Raw genomic sequence first — 6,690 nt, forward strand, 5'->3', positions numbered from 1 at the left:
AAGATGGAAAAGCATCATCGATAAAAACGGAGACTATTTCATTTAATAAATATTTTGTTTGGATAAATATAAGTTGTTCAGGTTTTTCATCTAAAAAACCCGACATTAATTTCTTGATGGCCTAATATTACGAAAATCGCTACTGATTTTAGAAAATTCACGCAGCTATATGTTTTGGAGATATCGAAAAGAAAATGAAAGATTCTGTACCACAGCTTAAGTAAAGGCTAGTAGCAACTGATTAACAAATCTAAATGTACAGGAAAGATGTTTTTCAACGCATCAGAGTTTTACTTTTCCTTAGTAGCTTGTTCTGTATAGTATATCTCATGATAGTGGTTTATTCTTTTTGTACTTCGAGCGATGTTACATCGTTCTATTTATATGTCCTGTGGTAATGACTGGTTCTATGTTGTATGTTGTTATGTGGTAGTGCTTAGTTCTATGCTGTATTGCACGTAGTAGTGGAATGTTTCCCTCACTATATTATATGGTAGAAGGCTTGCTATATTTCGTAAGTCATTTGATTACGACTTTTGCGCATGTCAAGAATACGATAACAGATTTCTGTTAATCACTTATTTCATAACGCAGTGATTTGTACTATTTTGTATTTTTTTTAAACCGGCTCTTAATATTACCATAGCCAGTAGTTATATTGTCCCACATTGTTAGTTTTTCATTGAATTGTTCAGATCTCTAGCAAATGATCTGCATTGTGTGGAATTTATCTCGCAACCATAGATACTAACACATAATATGTATTTTCAATGTTGCGTGTCTACGTCATCAAGGTTTAAACCAATGAGCGATTCACAAATCCATACCATAATCGTTCGTTCCGCTGTTGCTGTATACGCTGCGTACAAAACTCCAAGCTAAGAGTGAGGATCGTTTGTATGACCTGGGCGCTTTCAAGTAAAGAGTGTGTACTCTCAGAACTGAAAATCGACAGAATTAATAGGAATTCCCAGAATAAGAGTTTTACAAAATTCGTATCTTTTTAAACGGCTAGCAAACGTTCATCGACATATTCAGGAAATGATAACAGTTGAAAAAAAGAGGTTGCTAAGGAATTCCATGTAAGAAGAAAGGTAAGTCTAACAATTAACCACATATACATTTTGTTACAAACACTGACTATATCATGGTTCTAAGTACCAATATTTCTATGTTATAATAACAATGTGTACTTATTATCTCATGGTTCTAAGTACCAATATTTGTATGTTATAAAACAGTTCGTACTTATTATCTCATGGTTCTAAGTACCAATATTTGTATATTATAAAACAGTTTGTACTCATTATCTCATGGTTCTAAGTACCAATATTTCTATGTTATAAACCAGTTTGTACTTCTTATTATCTCATGGTTCTAAGTACCAATATTTCTGTTATAATAACAATGTGTACTTCTTATTCTACTATGTTTTTTGTTTTTTACAAACAATTTCATGATACTCTCAAACCAGAAGCATCGTGTAAAATATTTTTGTATGTCTACTTGCTTATCTTTATCTGTCTACAGAGCAAAATGGTTGAATTCATTATAATTGAATATTCGAATAAGTAATAATCGCAAATGCGTCATTACAGCATATCTGCAGAGGCAGTTAAGTGTGTATTATAGAGATAGGGTACATGTTCGTTGGTTGTGAACAAAAGCAGTTCAGTAGTAATGTGTTTAATACCAATTCCATGTTTTAGTTATCAAAATGAACGATACGGAAACTTTGCTTAGAAATAAGTTTGGAATTTCTCTTCGCCAGCCACTCATATAATGTTGGGAGAAATAAGATAAAAAAGTAAAGGGAAAAGGTCACTGTCTCAAGCAGATTCAAATCTAGCGTTTAAAGCTGTTATGGCACATTTTTTTTTCTCTGAGAGTTTTAAGGCTTTTCGTTTGTAACGTACTGGTACAAACCTTCTCAAAGGTTCGCTAATTAGTTTGTAACGTACTGGTACAAACCTTCTCAAAGGTTCGCTAATTAGTTTGTAACGTACTGGTACAAACCTTCTCAAAGATTCGCTAATTAGTTTGTAACGTACTGGTACAAACCTTCTCAAAGGTTCGCTAATTAGTTTGTAACTTACTGGTACAAACCCTTTCAAAGGTGCGCTAATCAGTTTGTGAAGCACTGGTACAAACTCTCTCAGAGATGCACTAATAAGTTTGTAACGTACCGGTACAAACCCTCTCAAAGGTTCGTTGATTAGTTTGTAATGTATTAGTACAAGCTTTTTCAAAGATGCTGTAACAACCTTGTAATGTATTGATTAAAACCCTCTGAAAGGAGCCCTAAAACGTTTGTAATATGTTATTACAAACCCTTTCTCAGAAGACATTTATTTTATTTTTTTGCCTCTTGTTCACAGCTTCGATGCTTATTCGAGAAGGTTGGCACGGTACAGATAGCTCTTTGTGTAACTTTGTCTCCAATTACAAAGAAACAAACAAAAATCCAAAGATGCTTATTCCATCGGACGTACACAAAAAGTAATGGCATGTTGGATGCTTGTGCCATCAGAATTACACAAAGAGCAATACCATTTTTGAGGTTTATGTTATCAAACATGTACAAAAAGTAATAAAATATTTAACACATTTCATTAATCTAAACTATATAAATAGCCAGTATGTGTCACGTCACGCTTGATTTCTTGAAATAGGAGGAGTCATAAAAGCCAAACTGTATTTATCCATATAGAAATAGCTCGATTACTATTTGCCCATTACAATTTTAGTGAGGGTATGTGTGCTGTGAAACCTTATAAGTGTAGTGAGTGTTGGTATAATAAGCCTGAAGTAAAGATGTAGTGCGAGATCACCTAGCCTAGAAAAATTAAATAATAGATTGAACAATCGCCAAGTTTTTATATATTTTTATTTAAAGAAGGATGACGTTTCGAGCTAACACTCTTCGTCAGATCCTGCATTTTACAATCAGCCTATGCGGTTTTAACTATATTTCTCACCTAATCTAGAGTCAAGTGCATAAAATTTATCATGAAAGTAAAAATATCGATTCAATGTTATACTTAAATCATTTCTAAATTAATATATTTACTAACTTTTTTAAATAAAACAAATCTCTTTAATCAACAGAGACTTTAAATTAAGAAATCAACAAATATGTTCCAGTTTTGTTGTCTATACATTTTATTTTATACTTTCAGTATATAGACTAACAACAATATTAGGTTATACTTTTGTTGCTAAGCGACATGACATAAAAGCCATTATTGGAACGTACTGTTACCAAAACGCACTGTCTTTTCTATATATTAGAAGTTGTTAATCTAACTGATTTTTACCGGTAATTATTCTATGGATACGCCACGAATTCAGTTCATGAATAATCATAATTTTGATTGGCTCACAATGGAATTTACCGACGTTTGACTGCTTCGACTGCACTTTTCTGTCTGTTTGTTGATCTAGTTTGATTTCGAAAAATTTATTTCTTTCTGTTAGTTATTAAGTGTGTGTCTTTCAAAATTTGTAGTACACACTGGAGAGATTTACAAATTTTGATAAAAAGTTTAAAAAAAAAACGACCTTTAAACTCCAGATATATGTAAAGCCTTTGCGGCTTCATCAGGGTTAATATACACAACTCAGAATCAATTGTGTATATTATCCCTGAAGAAGCCGCAAAGACGAAACTTTGGTTAAAATATACATTTAAAATATATATATATATGTACGTAGGGTGTAAAGGTCGTTTTTTCTTAACTTTTTATCAAAATATGAAATGTGAAGTTAGGGTACACTATGGGTGGTAGTACGTATCCCGTTATTTTTGACGGGCTATACGCTAGTACTCACATAAAAAAAACAGTTCCGTTTTTGACACTCATGCTAATAGACCTACTACACAAAGTAGTGCTAGTCCTACTCCCTGATACACACCTCCTAAAAGAATTTGGAGGTGTGAAAAACACCATACGAAACTACTACAGCTTCGATTCTCATGGTGGGCACGGCACAGGTAGCCAGTCCACTGTGTGGCCTTGCGCTTAATTACAAACAAACAAAATCGTTTGCAGAGTTGTACACAAGTTTAGAACACAGAAAGTGATTCAATAGGGAGATATTTTTGTCTTCAAAACTTGAAGCCTAATGCCCAAACTGGATCGTTTTTACAACATTGAAAATGCCTGTATCTTTACACCGATATGAATAGAAGCTATTCGTGTTTCTAATGATCATAAAAGCGATATTAATATATTAAGAGTGCTATTGTGAACCAATTTATGTATTATTGAGTAACTATTCAGCAACTGGTTTGGGTCTTTAATTTTCGGGTACAAGAGGCATGATTCTCAACCACAAACTTTATAAAACTCGGGACGTCATTTCTGATGTTTTTATCCTTGGAATAATGTTTTTTTTGTTTCTGTTACAAAATGTATATATTATTACAAATATATATATATATATATATACAACACTAACAATTAACTGGGGAAGACAGTAATTTCAGCAGCTACGTCATTTCTATTACACTTGGATGAAACCAAGTCAGTAAAAATTCACCGAAACTTTATTTCACTCACCAGAAATTTAGTGTTACATCTTTAAAAGTTTCTATACGTGTGAAATAATTATATTTTATGGTTAAAAAAGAAAACAAAACATAAGCTTTGCAATCAGAAAAGGAGAATCTAAGCTGGTTACCAATGTCAATAAAAACTCGACAAATCTTTATGAACATCATGAAGTTCCGTGTATAAATATACCCACTGCGATCAATACATTGAGGTTCCTAGAGAATATAATCCACGTGAATAATTATATCTTTCTTCGAGAGAGTCAAGCTAATAGTTGGAGGACCGCTACATTGTTTCAACGTAAGCTATACACAATCTTATCTTAAGTTTGACTTAAAACTGAAGCAGCTATAAAAAATATCAACTGAAGTTTATAACTTGAAGTTTCTGTTCTACACTATCTCAACTGAAGTTTGACTTACACTTAAAGAAGCTATTCACAATTTTAACTGAAGTTCGTAACTTCAATTTGAAGAAGCTATAATAATCTTAACTTGAGTTTATAACATAAAGTTGAGATGCTCTAAATGTTTCAACTTAAGTTTGACTTAAAATTAGAAAAGCTATGCACAATGTCAGTTTAAGTTCGTAAACTTTAACTTGGAGAAGCTATATACAACTACAAACGCTACAATTTCTGCTTGCCACTAACCTTTATGACACAATAATATTACCATTTTCTCGTTCTTTTCTACTTGGAAGAAAATCCATTATTTTTCTAACTTTTCATGTTCGTTCACAACTTTTAGAGCTCTCATTTAAACACCATTCTTCTGTGGTAATTTGTTTTCAAAAAGTTTTTAACAACAAGTGTGTGTGTATATATATATATATACGTATGTAAATATTAATGTGGTGACGACGGAATTTAGAAATTGTAAAAATAATCTTTTTAAATCTATCCTAGTCTTGCACAAACCTAATCAGCATATCTCTGTGTTTCTGCTTGGTTATGGACGTAAGAAACGTATACATAACCATCACACAGTGTGTTTTATGGAATGTCTCTTTAGTCATATTTTGAGTACGTATTCTTGAGATAATAAAGTTACATTCTGGGGATATAGGTCGTGAGTTTATTTACGTTTATATTGTTTTATTTTATATATTGTTGTTTTATGTTATTTTAGTGCTTATATTGTGCCTCATTTAAAAACCCTTTCAAGCTCAAATTTTACATTTTCTTAAACCTTAAAAACGCGAAAAGATACTTTCTTTGCTAAACTTCAGACCTGATCAATAAGAACAAGAGGGTGATAACTAGAATAACTAGTATCAGCGTTGCCAAGAAAATCTATTTTTTGTAAGATGTTAATAAACATGAGTTGAAGGTCATAGCTGCTTAATAAATAATAATATCTTAAGTACAGGGCCGGAAATCAAAAGTAAATGAGTCACAAAATGTAATTTATTATTTATTGGGAAAAGAAGTCTGAAAAATCCTGCGTTTTTATGAAAATCAGATAGTTTAACTTCGCACCTCAGAATTATTTATCAGTTTTAGAAACACATGACTTCTAGTAGTTAAAGGAAACTGACGATACATAAACCTTAATTCATCGTTATGCATTGCCCGAAATCCTTTCCTAGTCTCATTAAGAAATATCATTGGTTTGAAGTGTTGCTACTGGTAACTAAGTAATATAAAGGCTTACAAAAATTAATGTAATTATTTAAGATCTGTAAAGGTGAAAAGAATGAAACCAATACAAAAACAATTATGGTAACTGCACAGAAATAACAAAAGAGACCACGTTTTATTCACGAAACTCTTACTGACTGCCAGTGTGTTTTTAAAATGTTTGCTTCCTCTTCAAGTCAGGGTTTATTATGGAAGTTTCGTTTAGCAAGTAAATTAAATACGTTTTCAACAGACTAAGTAACAATCAGTGATCATTTTTCAGTTACATTTACTAAATTGTATTAACCACTAGTTCGGTAATATTGTATCGTACGTTTGTGTGGAATATGTCTCTGATTAATTATATACTAAATTATGGAACATTGTCGACTAAAAGTAGCCACGTTCAGAAGTATTCACAATTTCACACATAATTTAAATTATTTTTCATGTTCTACTCTTTTTCAGGAGAGTAGAACAATGTAAAGTACGTGATTTTTTAGGAGAGTAAAA

General features: G+C 31.9%; 1 protein-coding gene across 1 annotated transcript in view; it reads left to right on the forward strand.

Moving 5' to 3' along the window:
• The first annotated feature begins 900 nt into the window (after window positions 1-900).
• LOC106469256 overlaps window positions 901-6,690 on the forward strand; it is a 253,790-nt gene continuing 248,000 nt past the window's right edge. The window contains exon 1 of the mRNA XM_022398583.1: window positions 901-1,094. The gene's annotated coding sequence lies outside the window, so the exon portion shown is untranslated. The remainder of the gene's footprint in view (window positions 1,095-6,690) is intronic.

Source organism: Limulus polyphemus, unplaced genomic scaffold (genome assembly GCF_000517525.1).
Source record: "Limulus polyphemus unplaced genomic scaffold, Limulus_polyphemus-2.1.2 Scaffold95, whole genome shotgun sequence".
In the NCBI taxonomy this organism is placed as follows: domain Eukaryota; kingdom Metazoa; phylum Arthropoda; class Merostomata; order Xiphosura; family Limulidae; genus Limulus; species Limulus polyphemus.